Here is a 24197-nt window from a genome sequence, read left to right on the forward strand (position 1 = left end):
CCCTTGGGGGGGAGGGTTGCTGTAAAATTCCAGCTTATGACTCTATGACTCAAACAGAGATGGCGGAGTCACTGGACCTATATTTTGCCTCTGTCTTCACAGGAGAGGAGAATAAACATTTTCCAAAAACTGGAGTTAATGCAGAGGAACATGGTGCAATAACCATCACTAGGGAGACGGTATTGAATAAACTAATGGGATTAAAGGCAGATAAATCTCCCGGACCTGATGGCAATTAACAAGATTTCGGCCATGGTTTCATTGACTGGCAGAAGAGACTCGAGGGGCTGAATGATCCCCTCCTGTTGCTATGTTAATTAGTTCCTGCATTTCCTCATAAAGATAATCTTTATTTGTGTCACAAGTAAGCAGTGGTGTGGTGGTTTTGTCGCTGGACTAGTAATCCAAGCTCTGGGACCTTGGGTTTGAATCCTGCCTGGGCAGATGGAGAAATTTGAATTCAATAAGTCTAATGATGACCATGAAACCATTGTCCTAAAAACCCATCTGGTTCACTAATGTCCCCTCGGGAAGGAAATCTGTCGTCCTTACCTGGTCTGGCCTACATGCGACTCCAGATCCACAGGTTGACTCTTAAATGCTGGCCCAGCCCAGCGATGCCCACATCCCTTGAACGAATAATGGCAAAACAAAAACACTGCAATGCAGAATCCCCTCGTTGCCACACATGTTCAGGTACACTAAGGAAGAATTCAGAATGTCCAATTCACCTTTTAGGATTTTGTGGGAGGGGAAACCCACACAGGCACAGGGAGAACATGCAGGCTCGGCACAGACAGTGACTCAAGCTGGGAATCGAACCTGGGTCCCTGGTGCTGTGAAGTAACAGTGCTAGCCACTGTGCTACAGTGCCACCTACTCTTCCTTAGAATTGCTGGTTTCTTGCACTATGGGTTTTGATCATTAAATTCAAGAACAGGCAGATCTGTTGCAATTGTGTTACTGGGCTGACTTCAAACTCTGCCAAAATCCAGGATTTCCACATGAACACCGAGAGTGAGACTGGAATAAATGCAGCCGCTTTCACATTGTTGTACTATTGCAAAGATCCCAAACCACCTGTCCTTGCAATATGTGGTAGCGGCATTAAGTATTTGATTATAATGGATGCAGGAAGATCCCGTGATGTTACAATGAGTAAATTCACCATATTGTATATTGAATCATATGGGCCCTGAGAGACCAGCTTGCTGAGGTAGTTGATCTCAACTGGCACAGTTATTCGGGTCAATGCAATGCCAGTTCCCCTGAGTTTGAAGCAAGCATAGGCAGCCAGAGCACACTCTTGCGTGCACTCTTGGATTTAACAGATTATACGCGTGCACATCAGGAATAGAAAGCCTAATGAGAGGAGAAGGGGATTAAGGCACTAAAAGATCTGTTTCTTAGGGGTCGGTTTGCAGGTTTGGAGGAGCTGGAAGCGAAGTATGGGCTGGAGCAGGGGGAAATGTTTAATACATACAGGTTCGAGATTTTGCCACAAAGGAGATACAGAGCTTCCCGGTGGAGCCGGCCTCCACATTGCTGGAGGAGGTGCTGATGACAGGGGGACTGGAGAAGGGGGGTAGTGTCAGAGGTTGAAGGAGCTATTTTGGAAGAAGTGAAGGCACCACTGGAAGGGATCAAAGCAAAGTGGGAGGAAGAGTTGGGAGAGAGTATGGAGGAGGGGTTCTGGTGTGAGGTGCTCCGGAGAGTGAATGCCTTCACCTTGTGCGCGAGGTTGGGGCTGATACAGTTGAAGGTGGTATGCAGAGCACACCTCACGAGGGCGAGGATGAGCCGATTCTTTGAAGGAGTAGAAGATGTGTGTGAGCGTTGCGCGGGGGGGGGGGGGGGGGGGGCTGATCACGTTCATATGTTTCGGTCCAAAGCTAGAGGATTACTGGAAGGAGGTTTTTAGAGTAATTTCCAAGGTGGTGCACGTGAAACTGGACCCGGGTCCCCGGGAGGCCATATTCGGGGTGTCGGACCAGCCAGGGTTGGAAACGGGGGCAGAGGCAGATATTGTAGCCTTCGCCTCATTGATCGCCCGAAGGCGGATCCTGTTGGGATGGAGAGCAGCCTCTCCACCATGTGCCCTGGCGTGGCGGGGGGACCTGTTGGAATTCTTGACCCTTGAGAAGGTTAAGTTTGAACTGAGGGGAAGGATGGAGGGGTTCTACAATTCATGGGCATTATTCATTATGCACTTTCAAGAACTGGATAACATCGAACATTAGTTGGGGCGGGTGGGTGGGAGGGTTGGGGGGAGGGGGGCTGTGTGTGTTAATGGCGTCTATGGGTGATCCCTGATTCCTTTTTGTCATTTGTTTGTGTGAACATGCAGGCTGATGTTTGGGGTTTGGTGGGAGGGTGGGATCATTGTTATTGATATGGGGATTGACATATTTGTTACTGATTATTGTTTATTGTCGGTGGGTGTAAATTTGGGAGAAAATGTGAAAAAGGAGAAAAAAAATATTTTTAAAAAAGGAATACAAAGCCTGTATTCCTTATCTGTGATGCCTTCCAAGGTTGAATAGGCTGCTCCATGTCACTGCACACAAGAACGGTCATTTGGCGAAGTTCTCACAGTGGTCATAAACTTGCACAGCAGGACTCCAGAAAGGACTGGGAGGAAAGAGGGAAAGATTGTGGGGGTGTGATTGAAGAAAACCTCCAATTGCTGTGTGCATGGAAATCATATGGGCAAGGTAGGCTTTCTGTAACCTAAGATCCTGAGGGAACAAAAGTTGGTTGAAATGTATTTGAGAGGGCTGCAGGGATGAGAGTCGAATTATCCAGGAAATTATCTTTGTAAAATAAAATGATAACAGTGAGATTCCTGGTTTATATTGCATCCAGAGAAAGAGAAAAACAGGGCTCGTCCGGGATTTGAACCCGGGACCTCTCGCAATTTCAATGTTGATAGTTCCCTAAGCGAGAATCATGCCCCTAGACCAACGAGCCCTTCTCCAGATGTTTTGCTTCCTGCACTCTCTAAGAACAGCCACATCGCTATGATTTCCATACACAGCAATTGGAGGGGGGGAATGCTCATGTTACAGAAACAGAGCCTCCGCCTAGAGGCAGCACAGAGAGTCTGCGACCATAGTCTCCTCATTAAGAACGACTCAGTCACATCATTCCCATCCTACCATTCAGACAAAATGACACTCACTGATTGTTCAAACACCTGACGTGGCGATGCCGGCGTTGGACTGGGGTGGGCACAGTAAGAAGTCTCACAACACCAGGTTAAAGTCCAACAGGTTTATTTGGAATCACTAGCTTTCGGAGCGCAGCTCCTTCCTCAGGTGAGTCACTATGCTCCGGGGCAGCACGGTAGCATGGTGGTTAGCATCAATGCTTCGCAGCTCTAGGGTCCCAGGTTCGATTCCCGGCTGGGTCACTGTCTCTGTGGAGTCTGCACGTCCTCCCACTGTCTGCGTGGGTTTTCTCCGGGTGCTCCGGTTTCCTCCCACAGTCCAAAGATGTGCGGGTTAGGTGGATTGGCCATGCTAAATTGCCCGTAGTGTCCTAAAAAGTAAGGTTAAGGGGGAGTTGTTGGGTTATGAGTATAGGATGGATACGTGAGTTTGAGTAGGGTGATCATTGCTCGGCACAACATCGAGGGCCGAAGGGCCTGTTCTGTGCTGTACTGTTCTAAATTCTAAACCTGGTGTTGTGAGACTTCTTACTGTTCAAACACAATACAAGATAGCTGTCTATCTATGTGTATTTATACAGTACAGATTCCTATTAACAGATTTGATAATAAACTTCACAGTTGGCAAAGTGCGATAAATTGCATTTTAACCAGCAAAGAAAATAAAGCACTTTTTCAAACCACTGGACATCCCAATTATTTAGCCAATGAAATATTCATGGAACACAGCCTGTTTTGCAGGAAACAGTCCACTTACAGACTCCACAGTTCCACAAACAACAATTGGCATTAATGAGCACCTGCAGGTACCATGCCCGAAGCTGGCATTGGCAACCATAGATTTTAATTGGATTGGTCCATGATTATCGTTACCTTTTATAATATGTCTGACCAGGAAACTCTCACCACCCAATTATAAGCATTCATAGGCTGATAATCAACCTTTTAAAAAAAAATATAGAGTACCCAATTCATTTTTTCCAATTAAGGGGCAATTTAGCGTGGCCAATCCACCTACCTTGCACATCTTTGGGTTGTGGGGGCGAAGTCCACACAAACACAGGGAGAATGTGCAAACTCCACACAGAGAGTGACCCAGAATCAAACCTAGGACCTCAGCGCCGTGAGGCCACAGTGCTAACCACTACGCCACCGTGCCACCCTGATAGTCAACCTGTTTGACCACTTTACAAACACATCTCCTGTGGTCATCCACTCCTGAATTGGGGCTTGAACCTCGAGTCTTTGGCCCCGAGGTAGGAACACCGCCACTAAGCCTCAACATCTCCTACAGGCAAGGGCCAGCTAATCAGTTTTAGGTGTTATTTGAGGTAAAGGGTGATCTGGGCACAGGGTGGGAACTCTACTGCTCTTCTTCAACTAACAGCAAGGGATTTTATACAGATGCCCCTTCCAAAAGGCAGCACCACCAACAGTGCTAACCTCAATTGCATGAGTAAAATCCTGGAGCAGATCTTGAATCCATAACTTTCTGACTCATGAGCTCTATTGGAGGCCCCCGAAGTATACAGACCAGCTGTTTGAGGGCACTGCACCAAAGCCTTACCCTATTCTCACCTCATCCAGCAGGGGTAGCAAAGCAATGATCAGAAGCTGGAACCTTGGCTGATGCTCCTTGCTTGTTTCGCACATATATACAGAGGCTAATTTCATTACCCTAAATACCAGCTGGTTCAGATCAGACAACTCAGTGCAGATTAATGTTTGTACATTCCTGGTCTGCATGTTTCCGTTAGATATTACCCAGCTGACAAGGAACATGTGTGTGTGTGTTGCATTACTGTTGGATGTCTGTGTAATCTGATCCATCCTCGATACAGCTCCTATATACAGCCTGAAGTAGCAGGGACGTGGCAGTTCTGAGAGAGACAAGTTAAAAATCTTCGATTGCAGCTAGAGGAGGGCTCGTTGGTCTAGGGGCATGATTCTCGCTTAGGGGAGTTCATCACTCTAAGCTGCGAGAGGTCCCGGGTTCAAATCCCGGACGAGCCCTACTTTTGACAGAAAGAAATAATCAGCATTTTTCTATAATTTCTTATTGATCCTTAATTTCTTAGAGGCTTGTAAATTATTCTGTTTAGAGGTCAGAGCAATAGCTTTAACCCATTTGTTAGTTTCCTGCTTCATCTCCTGCACCTTCTGACCCTTGCTAGGGTATGTGTTCACCCTACAAAACCTTGCCCATGTGGCCAGTCTTCATGAGTGAGCTGTGATATTGAACGTCAGCCAGTTATTCAGCTGTAGATAGCATCACAAACTAAGTTTGATTGTGGGTTCAAGTCCCACCCCAGTGACCCAAGCGCACAGTTTTAAAAAAGTATTCCAATTAAGGAGCAAGTTAGCATTTCGTCTGGCGACAACCCACTTTAGGTATTTGGGGGTGCAGGTGGCGCGGGATTGGAGTGGGCTCCAAGGTATAATTTTACTAGTTTGGTGGGGAGGGTGAAGGCCGATTTGGCATGGTGGGATAATCTCCCTCTTTCGTTGGTGGGTAGGGTGCAGGCAGTTAAAATGAATGTGTTACCGCGGTTTCTGTTCCTATTTCAGTACCTGCTGGTCTTTATACCAAAATCTTTTTTCAAGGGGCGGCACATGGCACAGTGGTTGGCATTGCTGCCTACGGCACTGAGGACCCGGGTTCAAATCCTGGCCCTGGGTCACTATCCGTGTGGAGTTTGCACATTCTCCTCGTGTTTACGTGGGTTTCACCCCCACAACCCAAAGATGTGCAGGTTAGGTGGATTGGCCACAGGCAGCACGGTAGCATAGTGGTTAGCACAATTGCTTCACAGCTCCAGGATCCCAGGTTTGATTCCAGGCTTGGGTCACTGTCTGTGCGGAGTCTGCACGTTCTCCCTGTGTCAGCGTGGGTTTCCTCCGGGTGCTCCGGTTTCCTCCCACAGTCCAAAGATGTGCAGGTTAGGTGCATTGGCCATGCTAAATTGCCCCTAGTGTCCAAAATTGCCCTTAGTGTTGGGTGGGGTTACTGGGTTATGGGGATAGGGTGGAGGCGTGGTGTTGGGTAGGGTGCTCTTTCCAAGGGCAGGTGCAGACTTGATGGGCTGAATGGCCTCCTTCTGCACTGTAAATTCTATGAACATTGCCCCTTAATTGGAAAAAAATAATTGGGTACTCTAAATGTATTTTTAAAATAAAATCTTTCTTCAAGGAGGCGGACAAATTGGTCACCATGCATATTTTTTTGGGTGGGGCAGTGCCCAGGGTTGGGAGGGTGGTCTTGCAGAGAGATTGGTGGGGGGGGGGGGGGGGGGGGGGGGGAGAGGGGGGTGAGGGGCTAGGCCTCCCAAATTTACTGAGCGGCAAATGCTGAGCAGGCACGGGGGTGAGTTAAGGTGGGGGTTTCCCGATGAGTTAAAATGGAGGGGGTCTGGAGGCAGTTTAGACAGCACTTTAAGCTGGGGGCCGGGTCAGGGGAGATGCTGATTAGGGGGAATCATGGGTTTGAGCCGGGGTGGATGGATGAAAAGTTTTGGTGATGGGACAAAAAGGGGTTTAAGGAAATGAAGGATCCGTTTCTTGGGGGCGATTTGCGAGGCTGGAGGAGCTGAGAAAGAAATAGGGTTGGCGCAAGGGGAAGGGTTTAGCTACCTGCAGGTTCAAGATTTTTCAAGGAAGGTTTCCCCGACCTTCCCAATAATGCCGGCCTTCTTGCTGTTGGAGGTGGTGCTGTCGGCAGGGGGCATGGAGAAGGGGGTAGTATTGGCGATTTATGGGAGGATCCTGGAGGAGAATAAGGGGGTCCATAGAGAGGGTTAAGGTGAAATGGGAGGAAGAGATGGGGCGGGGGGGGGGGGGGGGGGGGGCGATAGAAGAGTGGGACTGGTGTGAGGTGCTGCAAAGGGTGAACACCTCAACCTCGTGCCCGAGGCTGGGGCTGATACAGTTGAAGGTCGTGTACAGGGCACACCTCACAAAATGAAAGATGTGCCAGCTGTTCGAGGGGGCGGAGGATGTCTATGAGCGATGTGGGAGGGTCCCCGCAAACCATGTTCATGTGTTTTGGTCCTGCCCGAAGCTGGAAAAGTATTGGCGGGAGGTATTTAGCACAATCCCAGGGCTGTTGCATATGAATGTAGACCCGGTCACCAAGAAGCCATTTTCGGGGTGTTGGAGCTGCCCGAGTTGCAGGCAGGTGCGGGGCAGACGTTTTAACCTTCACCTCGTTGATCGCTCGTAGGCGGGTCTTGCTGATGTGGAGCGCGACTCGGCAAAGTGTGGAGGGTGGGGGGGGGTGGGCCTGCTGGAGTTTCTGACTCTGGAAAAGGTGAGGTTTGAGCTGAGGGGGGGGGGGGGGGCGAAGGAGGGGTTCTACAATTTTGGGGTTTGTTTATCATATATTTTGGAGAGTTGGTTGCCAGTGAATGCTGAGGGCGGGGGAGGGACTTGTGTTTGTTTTTTGTTTTGACACATGAGTATGTTTTTAGGTTTTATATTGTTGGGGTTGTTTTATCATAGAATTTACAGTGCAGAAAGAGGCCATTCGGCCCATCGAGTCTGCACCGGCTCTTGGAAAGAGCACCCTACCCAAGGTCAACACCTCCACCTTATCCCCATAACCCAGTAACCCCACCCAACACTAGGGGCAATTTTGGACACTAAGGGCAATTTATCATGGCCAATCCACCTAACCTGCACATCTTTGGACTGTGGGAGGAAACCGGAGCACCCGGAGGAAAGCCACGCACACACGGGGAGGATGTGCAGACTCCACACAGATAGTGACCCAAGCCGGAATCGAACCTCGGACCCTGGAGCTGTGAAGCAATTGTGCTATCCACAAGGCTACCGTGCTGCCTTTGTTATTGTTTTCTTTCTTTGTGTGGTGAGAATGATGAAAATACGGTGAATAAAAATATTTTTTTAAAGGGGGCAATTTGGCATGGAGAATCCACCTAGCCTGTACATCTTTGGATTGTGAGAGTGAGACCCACACAGGCACGGGGAGAATGTGCAAACTCCACACAGACGGCGACCCGGGGCCAGCATCGAACCCGGGTCCTCGGTGCCACGAGCAAGCAGTGCTAATCACTACCCCACCATGCCACCCCCAAGCCCACAGTTTGACCTGACATTCTCAGTGCAGGACTGAAGGAGTGCTGCACTGTCAGAAGTGCCATCTCTCAAATGAGACATTGAGATGGTTGTAACAGATCTCATGGCACAACTTGTAGCAAAGCAGGGGAGTTCTCTCTGGTGCCTTGGACCATTAAAAAAAAATTTCAATTTTAAAGTAGCCAATTCTTTATTTTGGCAATTAAGGGGCAATTTAGTGTGGCCAATCCACCTACCCTACACATCTTTGGGTTGTGAGGTTGAGACCCACGCAGGCCATGGACTATATTTATCCTCATTCCAGAACCACTGGTACAATAACCTGGTCAGTTGCCCCTTGCTGTTTTGTTACAAATTCGGGCCTCACGGTAGCATGGTGGTTAGCATCAATGCTTCACAGCTCCAGGGTCCCAGGTTCGATTCCCGGCTGGGTCACTGTCTGTGTGGAGTCTGCACGTCCTCCCCGTGTGTGCGTGGGGTTCCTCCGGGTGCTCCGGTTTCCTCCCACAGTCCAAAGATGTGCAGGTTAGGTGGATTGGCCATGATAAATTGCCCTTAGTGTCCAAAATTGCCCCTAGTGTTGGGTGGGGTTACTGGGTTATGGGGATAAGGTGGAGGTGTTGACCTTGGGTAGGGTGCTCTTTCCAAGAGCCGGTGCAGACTCGATGGGCCGAATGGCCTCTTTCTGCACTGTAAATTCTATGATAAAACAACCCCAACAATATAAAACCTAAAAACATACTCATGTGTCAAAACAAAAAACAAACACAAGTCCCTCCCCCGCCCTCAGCATTCACTGGCAACCAACTCTCCAAAATATATGATAAACAAACCCCAAAATTGTAGAACCCCTCCTTCGCCCCCCCCCCCCCCCCTCAGCTCAAACCTCACCTTTTCCAGAGTCAGAAACTCCAGCAGGCCCACCCCCCCCACCCTCCACACTTTGCCGAGTCGCGCTCCACATCAGCAAGACCCGCCTACGAGCGATCAACGAGGTGAAGGTTAAAACGTCTGCCCCGCACCTGCCTGCAACTCGGGCAGCTCCAACACCCCGAAAATGGCTTCTTGGTGACCGGGTCTACATTCATATGCAACAGCCCTGGGATTGTGCTAAATACCTCCCGCCAATACTTTTCCAGCTTCGGGCAGGACCAAAACACATGAACATGGTTTGCGGTAGCATGGTGGTTAGCATCAATGCTTCACAGCTCCAGGGTCCCAGGTTCGATTCCCGGCTGGGTCACTGTCTGTGTGGAGTCTGCACGTCCTCCCCGTGTGTGCGTGGGGTTCCTCCGGGTGCTCCGGTTTCCTCCCACAGTCCAAAGATGTGCAAGTTAGGTGGATTGGCCATGCTAAATTGCCCGTAGTGTAAGGTTAATGGGGGGATTGTTGGGTTACGGGTATACGGGTTACGTGGGTTTAAGTAGGGTGATCATTGCTCGGCACAACATCGAGGGCCTGTTCTGTTCTATGTTCTAAGTAGAAGAGTCAATACTAACTTTCAAAAGGGAATTGGATAAATACTTAAAAAGGAAACATTTGCTAGGCAATCTGGAAATGCAGGGGAGAAGGATGGGCTGAATGGTCTCCCTTCTATGCTGCATTGTATGTATATTTTTATTTTTAAAAATTCATTTACGGGATGAGAGCGTCACTGGTTAGGCCAGCATTTATTGCCCATCCCTAGTTGCCCTTCAGGGGGTGGTGGTGAGTTGCCTTCTTGAACTGCTGCAGTTATTAAGGTGCAGGTACACCCACTGTGCTGTTAGGGAGGGAGTTCCAGGATGTTGCCCGAGCGACAGTGAAGGAATGGCGATATATTTCCAAGTCAGGGTGTTGAATGACTTGGAGGGGAACCTCCAGGTGGTGGGGTTCCCAGGTATCTGCTGTTCTTGTCCTTCTAGATGGCAGTGGTTGTGCGTTTGGAAGGTGTTGTCTAAGGAACCTTGGTGAGTTACTGCAGTGCATCTTGTAAATGGTACACATGGCTGCCGCACTTTGTCGATGGTGGAGGGTTTGAATATTTGTGGAGGGGGGAGCAATCAAGCGGGCTGCTTTGTCCTGGATGGTGTCGAACCTCTTGAGTGTTGTTGGAGCTGCACTGATCCAGGCAAGTGGAGAGTATTCCATTACACTCCTGACTTGTGCCTTGTACATGGTGGATGGGTTTTGGGGTTAGGAGGTGAGTTGCTCGCTGTAGGATTCCTAGCCTTTGACCTGCCCTGGCAGCCACAGTATTAATATGGCACGTCCAGTTCAGTTTCTGATCAATGGTAGCCCCCAGGGTGTTGATTGTGGGGGATTCAGTGATGGTAATACCATTAAATGTCAAGGGGCAGTGGTTAGATCCTTTCTTGTAGGAGATGGTCATTGCCTGGAACTTGCGTAGCGCAAATTTGACTATGATTCTGACATGGAACTCTCAGGTCTAAAGTTCAGTATTCGATTATCAGAAATCAACCAGCAGTAGCTCAGTTGATACCACTGGTCTTGCTGAATCACAAGGGAGGTTTAAGCCCCACTCCAGGGTTTGAACACAAAACAATCAAGGCTGACACTCCAGGGGAATGCTGCATTCTTGGAGGTGCTGTATTGTAGATGAGATATCAAACTGAGGCCTCATTTGTAGTTTGGTGGATATAGAAGAGAGAAGCAGACCACTATCCCTGGTGTCCTGGCCAATATTTATATTTCAATTCACATCACAAAAACAGATTATCTAGTCATTGCTGTTTGGGAAGTTTGCTGTGCACAAAATTGCCCGCTGTGTTACCGACATTACAACAGTGGTGACACTTCAAAAGTACTTGATTGGATACAAGGTGCTGTGAGGTGTCTGCTGGTCTTGAGAAGTGCTATGTAAATATTGTCATGTGAGTGTCCCTTTAAGAAAGGTTTCATCTCTTATCATGTGACTTGTAGCACATTGGGCTGTGGCTGTGAGGTCAGAGGGGCTTTCAGTTTCAGTTTGACTGCTTTGGATCCAGAAGGAGAAAGAAGTGTTTTGCCTGTTTCTCTCTGTTTTCATTTTAAAAAGCAGTTCCAGTAAAAAGTGAAGTGTTGGCTAGTGTAGACTTGAGAGATGAACAGACACTTCAAACACTGATGAAAGTTCAACTCAATTTTATTGACTAACTTCTAACTAACTAACTAACACACAATGACTGTGGGTCTAAATGATGCTAACTTAAACTAGAGACCTAAGCCTTGTCCGAACCAGTTGATTCTCTCAGCACGTGGTGTGATTCTGTGCTGGGCTGGATGAGTTCTTGTTACACTGAGAGGCAGCACCCAGAATGAGCGGGAACCATGGTGCCCTCTGCCTTTATAGTGTGTGTATTCTAACTGGTGATTGGCTGCGGTGTTTGTACATGTTGATTGGTCCCTGTGTGTGTCCATCAGTGTGTGTCTGCACCATGATATACTGGTGTATATTATGACAAAAAGCACATTGGTTGTGGCTAACTGCCTTGGTAACTTTAAAGATACAGTTGTTTTCCGGAAAGAGTTTGAATCTGCTGGTTGGAACTAGATCCGAATCTCAGGGACAAGATTAGTCCCATTCAAGTGAGAATACAGTGTGCTGGGCCACGGCATTGAAAAGGGGCTTTGGTTTAATTGGATTGTTTTATTGAATTGGAACAGCTAAGGGGGAATTCATTAAGTGTTATGTACATAGATTACTATAGCTGTGTGGTATCTTTATGTTTGTAATTGATAAAAATTCTTGCTGTGTTTATACAGATATATGTGTTGACTACATTCTTAGAATAAACCTTGTTTTAATTAAAGTGTCTCGGAAGTCTGGTGAATCACACCTCCAGTGAAGGCTTTTGTGTTCATCCAAGCCAAATTCAACATAAAGGTTGTAGGTCAGGTGAACTTCATAATACACTTTGAAGTTTGAAGCCCTAGTCCATAGCAAAATGAACATCGAACTTAGGTGTGGGCCATTCATCACGATCATGGCTGATTTGGTTGTAGTCTCAACTCCACTTTGTCATCTGCCCCCCATATCCCTTGGCTCCCTCACCTATCAAAAATCTGTCTCCCTCTGCCTTGAGTAAATGTAATGATCCAGCCGCCACTGCTTTCTGGGCAAGGAAATTCCACAGACTAATGACCCTCGGATAGAAAATAATTCTCCTCCTCCCCATCTTCAATGGTAGACCTCTTGGGCGGGATTCTCCGACCCCCCACTGGGCCGGAGAATTGGCGGGGGCCGGCGTCAATCCCGCCCCCGCCGTGTACCGAATTCTCCGCCACCAGAGATTCGGCGAGGGCGGGAATCGCTCCGCGCCGGTCGGCGGCCCCCCCCCCCCGGCGATTCTCCGGCCCGCGATGGGCCGAAGTCCCGCCGCTGTCAAGCCTCTCCCGCCGGCGTGGATCAAACCACTAACCTTACCGGCGGGAGCAGGCGGCGGGAGCGGGCTCCGGGGTCCTGGGGGGGGCGCGGGGTGATCTGGCTCTGGGAGGAGCACCCACGGTGGCCTGGCCCGCGATCAGGGCCCACCGATCGGCGGGCGGGCCTGTGCCGTGGTGGCACTCTTTTCCTTCCGCCTTCGCCATGGTCTTCACCATGGCGGAGGTGGAAGTGACCCACTCCCCTGCGCATGCGCGAGGATGACGTCAGCAGCCGCTGACGCTCTGGCGCATGCGCGGATTTACGCCGGCCGGCGAAGTCCCTTTGGCCCTGACTGGCATGGTGCCAAAGGCCATCCATGCCAGCCGGCGGAGCACCAACCACTCCGGTGCAGGCCTAGACCCTCAAGGTGAGGGCTTGGCCCCTAAAGGGCGCCCCGACGCCGGAATGGTTCACGCCACTCCATCACGCCGGGACCCCCCACCCCGCCGAGTAGCAGAGAATCCTGGCACTGATCCTTAAACTGTAAATGCAAGTCTTTATTTTTTAACTCTTTACTTTGCTTTCAGATGCTGACATTATCGGTGTAAATTTCCAACCTTTTCCATTTCCATTCTCCCCACAAGAACTTCATTTCGAAGCCCAGTCACTTCAGCTATTGGGCTTTCTCCAGGATATGTTTTACTTACATTGAATGCAAAAGGTGATCTCCATAAGCCGCCAGTGTTTCTGTGAACTGATATTTGACTTGGTGTCGAAAGTTTCTAAGATGTCTGTGGTGAACACTCAATCTTCGCAATATTGGAAGGTACGGCAAAAATAATGCCAGTTGCCACTGTTTATTCCTGATCTCCCTGACTGAAGGAAAACGTCACCCACTGGAATATTACTTCAGACTAAGATGATTAAAATCTACTTATTAAGACATGAGAGTAAACAAGATCAGAATTTATACCAGCATTTCTTTTTTAAATTTAGAGTACCCAATTCACTTTTTCCAATTAAGGGGCAATTTAGCGTGGCCAATCCACCTACCCTGCATATCTTTGGGTTGTGGGGGTGAGACTCACGCAGACACGGAGAGAATGTGCAAACTCCACACGGACAGCGACCCAGAGCCAGGATCGAACCTGGGACCTCGGCGCCATGAGGCTGCTGTGCTAACCACTGCGCCACCGTGCTGCCCTATACCAGCATTTGTGATATATTATATACATTATTTTACTTTACCATAAACCATCTGCTCCAAAACAATAAAGCTTCAAAATCTTAGTTCCCTCAACCATAACATTTTTTTACATGGCATTCATCCTTTTAGGAGTTTCCTATTGATCCTAGTGTCACAACACCCTGGGCTAGTGCACGGTCAATTCTAGCCCCACTTGACCCAGAGTCGCAACACAAGTGAAAGTAGATTTTATTTAAAATATTCAAGGTCCTTGGTTGAGCCCAATAAACTACAGTTACCAGGTTAGTAACTTTAAAACATAAGTTACTGTCTATTATGCACATTATTATAATTACACGGACAGAAAATTGTAACCGATTATCTACTTCACCTTTCCCAACCTACCTCCTTCCTAACCCGCCCCACTCTCTCCACACACACACACACACATAGACACACACACACACACACACATAGAAAAACACACACACACACACACATACACACACACACACATAGACACACACACACACACACACACATAGACACACACACACACATAGACAAACACACACACACACACATACACACACATAGACACACACACACGTAGACACACACACACATAGACACACACACACACGTAAACACACACACACATAAACACACACACACACACACACATAGACACATACACACACATAGATACACACACATAGACACACACACACACAGACAAACAACACTGAGGGGAAAGGGGGTGGAAAGGGAAAAAAATAATAAAATAAAAGGATAGGGATCTTTGATGCACTGGGATGACTTCCAGTTAATGTCTTTCTGAAGTTCAGGTTTTCGTTTTGGTACTTCTTCCTTCTAGGCTTGAGATGGTTTTCTTTGGCAAGGTTGTCTACTTTCGCTGTGCACTCAGTATCATTTCAGATTTGCAGCAAAGGATGTGGCAGGCACTCACTGCTTTCAGAACAATTTCAGCAAGCAAGAGAGAGGGGGCGGAGAGAGAGAGGGTGTGTGTGTTCCTTTCACTTCCAAGTCCTAAACACTTCTGATAAGTTCTCTGATAAAACATCACACAAGAACCAATCATTAACCATTGTCAGGGCGAACACTGTCCCTGGCCAACCCACCAGTTGTCAGTTAACCAATTGAACCGAGTCCCTCCAAAGCTGGTTCCTCAGATCCACTTGGTGCCAAAGGATCTGGCTTCGAAAGGCAGCACGGTGGCACAGTGGTTAGCATTGCTGCCTACGGCGCTGAGGATCCGGGTTCGAATCCCAACCCTGGGTCACTGTCCGTGTGGAGTTTGCACATTCTCCCCGTGTCTGCATGGGTCTCACCCCCACAACCCAAAGATGTGTTGGTGAGGTGGATTGACCACGCTAAATTGCCCCTTAATTGGAAAAATGAATTGGGTAATCTAAATTTATAAAATAAAAAAAGATCTGGCTTCTATCTTCCAAAAACAAAACCTGGGAACACAGTGTCCTGGCAAGCAGGCTGTTTAAATGGAGGCTTCTGCTTAAAGGCACATTCTGATTATGGATTCACGGACCAAAATAATAAATTAAAAGAAATGGGAACAATGGAAATATGCAGGAAGGGCTCCTACACTGACATTGGAATTGTGGAATAGTAAGTGAGTAATTATGAAGGATAGAGGCTGCCAGTCCACATTATATGCTTGTCTTCCTATTAATGTGCAAGTTAATACAACACATATTTTGAAAAGTGCCTTCACTATCAAAGAGACAGACAAAACAAAAGTTTAAAAGCGATTTGTCACCGTCCAGCTGGGATACCCCCAACATTGTTAAAGATATGGGTGATAAGGGATGACAGGCCCTGCGTCTTTATTCAACCCCTCTCTACTCAAACAAGGTTCCCTTTCCCATGGATAATAATAATAATCACTTATTGTCACAAGTAGGCTTCAAACTTGTCCAGACCCATAGTTATGTTTTGAAAGCAACCAATTTAACCAGACATTCTTGCTTTAAATGTATTCAGTATATTAACTACTTATGTAAGCCTACTTGTGACAATAAAAAGATTAAAAGGTAAGGAGAAATAGTGAAACATCTGCATCTACATTCACAGACTAGGTGTAAGAATTGAGTCCAATAGGGCAGCACGGTGGCGCAGTGGGTTAGCCCTGTTGCCTCACGGCGCTGAGGTCCCAGGTTCGATCCCGGCTCTGGGTCACTGTCTGTGTGGAATTTGCACATTCCCCGTGTTTGCGTGGGTTTCACCCCCACAACCCAAAGATGTGCAGGGTAGGTATATTGGCCACACTAAAGTGGCCCTTAATTGGAAAAAAATTAATTGGATACACTAAATTAAAAAAAAGAATTGAGTCCAATAGTGGGTAAATATAAATAAAATGTTAGACACAACAGTCCTAGTATTGCGAGGAGTAGATAACACATTGCAACCAATGCAGGTTGATTCCTGTAATAGTGCAAGGTATCACTGAGGAGTCTTATATAACAAAGAGATTTATTGGAAACGACAATATACAGGCTGTGATGAATGTAGGAATTTCAGATATATTGCATTATAAGCGTTTGGTTAAATAACGGTTAAAGGCCTGGGTTAGAGTGTGTTTGACTGCTGAAGTCGTGTTTTAAAAGAATCTTGGGTTGACTGACAACAAAGCTTTTACGAGCCAATTAACCACCATAAAAAGTTTGGGCTAATGTAATTTGTTTTTTATTATGGGGATTCCCTGGGATGTTGATTAATTTAGTAAGATGATGTCATTGCTGGGTGGAGCTAAGGCATCAGGCTTTTTGAGAAAGCATTTTCAGTTCCGTTCTGTTCTGGGTGACTTTGTGCACAGGTCAGGTTTTGCTCTCTGTAGTTCAGTTCTGAGTTGAATGAAGCTGTGAGCACAAAGAAGACAGTTAGCCTCTCACTGCAGATTGTTAAAAGAGGTTAACAGTATTTAAAGCAGCGCAGACTTGTCTGAGGACAAGGTGGAGCTGGAATAATCCAAATGAAACGGCTTTTGAAGACATACAGCCAGAAGTTCTGACAGGAGTTACCTTTTTTCTGTAAAGCAGTGTCAAGAGGTTTATGTCTCAATGAATAATTCTGTAAAGCAAGTATTCCTCTGTGCCATTGGTATTTAAGATGGATTGAGAGTGGCTATGTTTTTTCCTTGTTGTTTAAGTGGGAATAAAGATAGTAATTAAGGGGATGGAGTAGTATTGTTTAAGGGGTAATTGTGAGCTACTTTCTTGTCTGATGTTAAAGATTTTAACACTGTGTTAGTAATAAAGTTTGTTTTAATATACCATATCCCTATTTCTTTGTGCAATCACTCCTGGTGAAGTATCCTTTCCTCATATTCTTACAAAATTAAAATAAAAAAGGGCAGCATGGTGGCACAGTGGTTAGCACTGCAGTCTCATGGCGCCACAATCCCAGGTTCGATCCAGGCTCTGAGTTACTGTCTGTGTGGAGTTTGCACATTCTCCCCGTGTTTGCGTGGGTTTTGCCCCCACAACACAACACAACACAGATGTGCAGGTTAGGTGGATTGGACACGCTAAATTGACCCTTAATTGGAAATATTGAATTGGGTACTCTAAATTAAAAAGAAATTAAAATAAAATATTTGGGTTTTTGTCCAGTATCCTAGCCACTGTTGGTGTTTGGTCTGGGATCGTAATAAGACACAGAGGTATATCATAGGTCTTTACTCGTTGACACCCGGGTCCACATTGCCCAAGCCGCTGCTCTGAGGGTCCCGCGTTTTTTCCCCATTGCTTGGGGTTCGTGTGCTCCCACATGCTAGGCACTGAACAGGTCATATGCCTGCAAATGGTTGCCCCTTAAGCGGCCACGCAACCACAATTCCAATAGTTGATTCATCAGTTCAGGTACTCTGTAGTTCGGTGGAGAGACCTGGGTTATTTTTCCCGCTGCGATCCTTCAGCTGGTTGATCGACTTTCACAGCCAGCGAGTGAGTTTTAAATGTTTCTGCAAAAGCTGGCTATTTTGCAGGGCCCCTACCTTGGTTACTGTATTATCTTGTGTGGCAAACCTCCAGCTGCTTTTCTCACAGCACACACAGACCGACAGACACTGGGCAGCTCTCTCGGTTAGCATCTAATCCCGTCTTTTGTGCATTCAAACACGGGCCCATTTGTTGGTCTAGGCAATTATACCCAGGGTCATTGGATGAGATCGCATATTATGCTCCTTTGTCTTTGCCAGAGATGGTAATCAGTCTTTGGATTCTTTAGGAATTACCTTGTCTGGAACTAGAGCACGGTAGCATTGTGGATAGCACAATTGCTTCACAGCTCCAGGGTCCCAAGTTCGATTTCGACTTGGGTCACTGTCTGTGTGGAGTCTGCACATCCTCCCCGTGCGTGCGTGGGTTTCCTCTGGGTACTCCGGTTTCCTCCCACAGTCCAAAGATGTGCAGGTTGGGTGGATTGGCCATGATAAACTGCCCTTAGTGTCCAAAATTCTATGATTAACCTAGGACAAAAGTTCGGCACAACATCGTGGGCCGAAGGGCCTGTTCTGTGCTGTATTTCTCTATATATAGAGGGAGGGGTTCCATTATTATTTAGAGAAAGACCCTACAGCCATTCCTGTTAGTGGCTTATGGTACATTTTCGGGGTTTGTGCCCTTTTTGAAAATAACAACTCGGGTCTTTACAAAGTCCAATATCTCCTTGTTCAATTCCAAGGTTTTTTTTCCCCCATCTTCTTAACACTCATCCAAAAGACAGTGTATCCAACAGTGCAGCATTCCCTCAGTATTAAACTGCGATGTCAGTCCAGATTGGGTGCGCTTGTCTCTTGAATGGGGGCTGAAACCCGAGAGGTGGGATTACTACCAACTGAGCCATATACAACACTGGTAACATAATGAGAAGTGAGGCATCAACACATAGTTGCAGAAGATATTTTAAAGTTGTACAAACATTAGGTTGTTTGCATTATTTCCCAGACAGTTAATACATTTAAGTGTTTCTTGTGTATTACAGGACAGCATCAGAGTGGCAAGAGAAACTTCAGAAATATCACTCGCCCAATGCTCAAAGCCTGGAACTATACTGTGACACACCGTGTCAAGGGAGCTTTGTGTTTAACCTGTGCTGTACCTGCCCTGGATTTGTTAGATGGTGAATGTCAGGGAGCTTTCCACCATATTTAGCCCATGCTGCACCTGTCCTGGGAGCATTTGACGGGCAATGTAAAGAGAGCTTTACTTTGTACCTAAGTTATGCTGTGCCCTTCCTGGGAGAGTTTGGTGGTAACTGTGCAGAAACTAAATTTATTGTGAACAGAATGTGAAAGCAGTTAATCAGGGAGGTGCCTTCCCTTTTCTCAGCAGTTTAAGCTGCAATGTGATGGATAGACAGCACTTTGGGATGTTCCAGGGGATGTGATAAAGTGTTATAGAAATGCAAGGTTAAGGTCTCACAAGCAAGGACCTCCCCTTATTACATCCCTGAGGTGATGGTTGCTGCCAGTAGGTGTCTGAGTAACCCGAGCCTCTCTCACTGTGTCCAGACTGAGGGTGCAGAGACGTGGCAGTTTACAGAGACAGAGAGAGGTTAAACATCTGGCAGAATATGCTTATTGGTTTAGCAGCAAGAGTCTTGTTTAGGAATTTTGTAAGTTTTAAACATGAGATTATGGACGAATCCTTAAAAAGGCGTTTTTTTAACTTTATTTCACTGAAAGGTGTTTTTTTAAAATTACGTTTTCTGTTTGGAGAGGAAGATCTAATTCTCACATTTCACCTGAAGACAGTTGAAGATAAGAAAAATCTTTAACCCTCCAAGTCATAAGTCCGCAGAGGATAAAACCTACAGAAAGCTACAGGTACACAAGGAAATGATCAGACAAGAGTAATTCTCTAAACTTCAGTTCATCCAATACGCACGCTGAATTTATAACAATTTCCATTTAACTATTACTCCATCCTCGCTTATCTACATCCACTCCAGTGGCAGCACGATAACACAGTGGTTAGCACTGCTGCCTCGTGGCGCCGAGGTCCCAGGTTCGATCCCGACCCTGGATAATTGTCTGTGGGGAATTTGCACATTTTCCCCATGTCTGCGTGGGTTTTGCCCCCACAACCCAAAGATGTGCAGGGTAGGTGGATTAGCCCACGCTAAACTTCCCCTTAATTGGAAAAAATGAATCGGGTTCTCTAAATTACTTTTAAAAAAAGATCTACATCCACTCCTGGTTCAGCAATAAACTTTAAAAAGTCTCATCCTCATTTACATTCACAGTCACTGCAGGGACAGTATTCACAGTCGCCGCAGGGACAGTATTCACAGTTCCTGCAGGGACAGCATTCACAGTCGCCGCAGGGACAGTATTCACAGTCGCCGCAGGGACAGTATTCACAGTCGCCGCAGGGACAGTATTCACAATCGCTGCAGGGACAGTATTCACAGTCGCCGCAGGGACAGTATTCACAGTCGCTGCAGGGACAGTATTCAGTCGCTGCAGGGACAGTATTCACAGTCACTGCAGGGACAGTATTCACAGTCGCCGCAGGGACAGTATTCACAGTCGCCGCAGGGACAGTATTCACAGTCGTCGCAGGGACAGCATTCACAGTCGCCGCAGGGACAGCATTCACAGTCGCCGCAGGGACAGTATTCACAGTCGCCGCAGGGACAGCATTCACAGTCGCTGCAGGGACAGTATTCACAGTTCCTGCAGGGGCAGTATTCACAGTCGCCGCAGGGACAGCATTCACAGTCTCTGCAGGGACAGTATTCACAGTCGCCGCAGGGACAGTATTCACAGTCGCTGCAGGGACAGCATTCACAGTCGCCGCAGGGACAGTATTCACAGTCGTCGCAGGGACAGCATTCACAGTCTCTGCAGGGACAGTATTCACAGTCGCCGCAGGGACAGTATTCACAGTCGCCGCAGGGACAGCATTCACAGTCGCCGCAGGGACAGTATTCACAGTCGCCGCAGGGACAGCATTCACAGTCGCCGCAGGGACAGTATTCACAGTCGCTGCAGGGACAGTATTCACAGTCGCTGCAGGGACAGTATTCACAGTCGCCGCAGGGACAGCATTCACAGTCGCCGCAGGGACAGTATTCACAGTCGCCGCAGGGACAGTATTCACAGTCGCTGCAGGGACAGTATTCACAGTCGCCGCAGGGACAGTATTCACAGTCGCCGCAGGGACAGTATTCACAGTCGCCGCAGGGACAGTATTCACAGTCGCCGCAGGGACAGTATTCACAGTCGCCGCAGGGACAGTATTCACAGTCGCCGCAGGGACAGTATTCACAGTCGCCGCAGGGACAGCATTCACAGTCGCTGCAGGGACAGTATTCACAGTCGCCGCAGGGACAGTATTCACAGTCACTGCAGGGACAGCATTCACAGTCGCCGCAGGGACAGTATTCACAGTCACTGCAGGGACAGTATTCACAGTCGCTGCAGGGACAGTATTCACAGTCGCTGCAGGGACAGTATTCACAGTCGCTGCAGGGACAGTATTCACAGTCACATACTTAGTGCTGATACAACCAATGTTACGGAGAAATCAAAAATAAGTTTTTGGAGCACCCTATGGTGTCTCTCAGTACGTTGCAAAGTGCTTCCTGTCTGAGGGATTATTTCTAAAGTGAAACTACAGTTGTCATCTCGATAAACAGGACACTGCCTGTTCACGAAATGACTAACTAGTATTTGTTCTTTTTGATGGTGTCAGTTAAGGAAGAATGCTCATCAGGACCACAAGCTTTTCATCACCATCGGAATTATTGAATGAGGAAGTGGAGACATCGGTTTGCGACCGCATGAGAATGATTGCAGCTCGGCGTCCTACACTGCAAGCTTGAGAAACAGCGCTCCTATTTAAATGAGCTATTTTACAGCCTTGTGGTCTCAACATTGATGCCAAAAACTTCAAATCATTTTTTAATTTTTTTTTTTTTTTTTGTTAAAATTTAGAATATCCAATTCATTTTTCCAATTAAGCGGCAATTTAACGTGGCCAATCCACCTAACCTGCACATCTTTGGGTTGTGGGGGTGAAACCCACTCAGACACGGGGAGAATATGCAAACTCCTCACAGACAGTGACCCAGGGCCGGGATTTGAACCCGGGTCCTCAGCGCCGTAGGCAGCAATGCTAACCACTGTGCCACCGTGCCGCCCAAAATAAAACTTCAAATCATAACCACGGCTCCCATTTTGCAGACAGTAGGCACTGATAATGATTCTATTTTTTACCCCTTTTATCCTGCGCCACCATTCATTTTGTCATTTATTCATTCCTGCCTTCCATCCTATCACAGCCCGTCCCTTTTGCTTTTCCTCCCTCCCTTCCCTTTTCCCTGCTTCGGTGTAACCTGCTAAATTTCCAACTTCCACCATGAGCGATGAAACCCATCAGTCTTCAATGTTGTTTCCATGACTATCACTGACCCCATCAGCCTCCAAAGATCTTTCTCCATTACATCGAAGACTGTATCGGTGCCACTTCATGCTCTCGTCTGGACGTGGAAACATTTGTGGTTTTGCTTTCAATTTCCACCCCTTCTCACCTTCACATGATTCATCTGCAACATTTCCCTTCCCTTCCTTGACCTCCCGGTCTTCATTTCTGGCAATAGGGTGACCACCGATATTCATTACAAACCCCACTGACTCCCACAGCTACCTCAATGGTCTTTTCAAATCATAGATCACAGAACTTAGAGTGCAGAAGGGGGCCATTCGGTCCAGTAAGTCTGTACCAGCCCTTGGAAAGAGCACCCTACTTAAGCACACACTGCCACCTAACCTGCACATCTTTAGATTGTGGGAGGAAACCGAAGCACCCGGAGGAAACCCACAGACACGGGGAGAATGTGCAAACTCCACAGTTACCCAAGGCCAGAATTGAACCCAGGTCCCTGGAGCTGTGAGGCAGCAGTGCTTTTTTAAAAATGCATTTAAAGAACCCAATTCATTTTTTCCAATTATGGGGCAATTTAGCATGGCCAATCCACCTACCTACCCTGCACATCTTTGGGTTGTGCAGGTGGAACCTACGCAAACACGGGGAGAACGTTCAAACTCCACACAGTCAGTGATCCGGGGCCGGTATCGAACCTGGGACCTCCTCGGTGCCGTGGAGTCAGCAGTGCTAACCACTCTACCATCGTGCTGCCCCAAATCCATCGGGTTTAAATCCTGCCTCCTGCAAAGACTCCATCCCATTCTCTCAGTTTCTCCCCCTTCGTCACCTCTCTTCCTACGATGCCATCTTCAAAACCAGAGCTTCTGATTTGTCTGCCACCCCCACCACTGTGGTTGACAGGACTCTCAACGATAACCAACCTATCTCCCAAACGTCTGCTCTTACCATTTACCCTTCTTCCCAGAATGACAGGGCCCCTCTTGTCCTTACTTTTCACCCCACCGGCTTCCCCATTCAAAGGATCATCCTCTGCCACTTCCGCTAATTCCAGTGTGATGCCACCACCAAACACATTGTTCCCCACTGCTTCCCCGTTCCCCCCCCCCTCGTCGGCAGGGGCCACTCCTCCATTGTCCATAACCCTTCACATGCACAGGTGCAATACCAGACTCTTTTTACCTCCTCAGTATCCAAGAGTCCAATCACTCATTTCAGGTTAAGCAGCATTTCACTTGCATGCCTTCAATTTGACAAACTGTATTCGCTGCTCCCAATGTCGTCTCTTCTACTAAATCGACTGACATGGTGGAACATCTTCGCTGCGTCTGAAAGGACGCTTGACCTTCCTGCCGCTTCCATTTCAACTCTGCATCTCACTCACATGCCCACACGTTTGCCTTTGCCTGCTGCAATGCTCCAGTGAAGCCCAACACAAACTGGAACACCACCTCATCTGCATATTAGGCATGTTGCAGCCTTCTGGACTTGCATTGAGTTCAGCAACTTTGGACTCTCAACTTTCCCCTCAATCTTGACCTTTTCCCCCCCCTTGGTTTATACTAATAACCCCCGCCCATCCCAGGTGAGTTGCCCCTTGTTTTTCAGTTTTGCTTTCACAAACACTGATCTTTGCCCTCCTTTTAACATTCTGCTCTTGCCTTTAGATCACTATTAGCACTTCAGTCCATAATGCCACCTCTAACCCTTGTCCGTCTTGTGTCCTTGACACTTTTTGACAATCTTTTGTTAGCTCTAACCTATCTGACCATTTTTTTCTCTCTTCCCAATTCATTTTTTTCCAATTAAGGTGCAATTTAGCATGGCCAATCCACTTAACCTGCAATTCTTTGGGTTGTGGGGGAGAGACCCATACAGACACTGGGGGAAATGTGCAAACTTCACAGGGACAGTGTCCCGGGGCTGGTATCAAACCAGAATCCACGGCGCCGAGGCAGCAGTGCTAACCAC

The 24197-nt window shown here is 47.5% G+C and overlaps 1 long non-coding RNA gene and 2 other non-coding genes across 3 annotated transcripts; 2 read left to right on the forward strand and 1 right to left on the reverse strand.

Annotated features, from left to right (window-relative positions):
* Positions 1-1424: 1424 nt before the first annotated feature.
* On the forward strand, positions 1425-19402 carry LOC119973692. Its single transcript, XR_005462375.1, has 3 exons — positions 1425-1485; positions 13196-13434; positions 18817-19402. It is a non-coding gene; the product is annotated as an uncharacterized LOC119973692 (long non-coding RNA).
* trnap-agg lies at positions 2881-2970 on the reverse strand. The gene is given in 2 exon segments: positions 2881-2916; positions 2935-2970. It is a non-coding gene; the product is annotated as a tRNA-Pro (tRNA).
* On the forward strand, positions 5093-5182 carry trnap-agg. Its single transcript is given in 2 exon segments — positions 5093-5128; positions 5147-5182. It is a non-coding gene; the product is annotated as a tRNA-Pro (tRNA).
* Positions 19403-24197: the final 4795 nt, after the last annotated feature.

This window comes from Scyliorhinus canicula, chromosome 11, assembly GCF_902713615.1.
Source record: "Scyliorhinus canicula chromosome 11, sScyCan1.1, whole genome shotgun sequence".
NCBI lineage: Eukaryota > Metazoa > Chordata > Chondrichthyes > Carcharhiniformes > Scyliorhinidae > Scyliorhinus > Scyliorhinus canicula.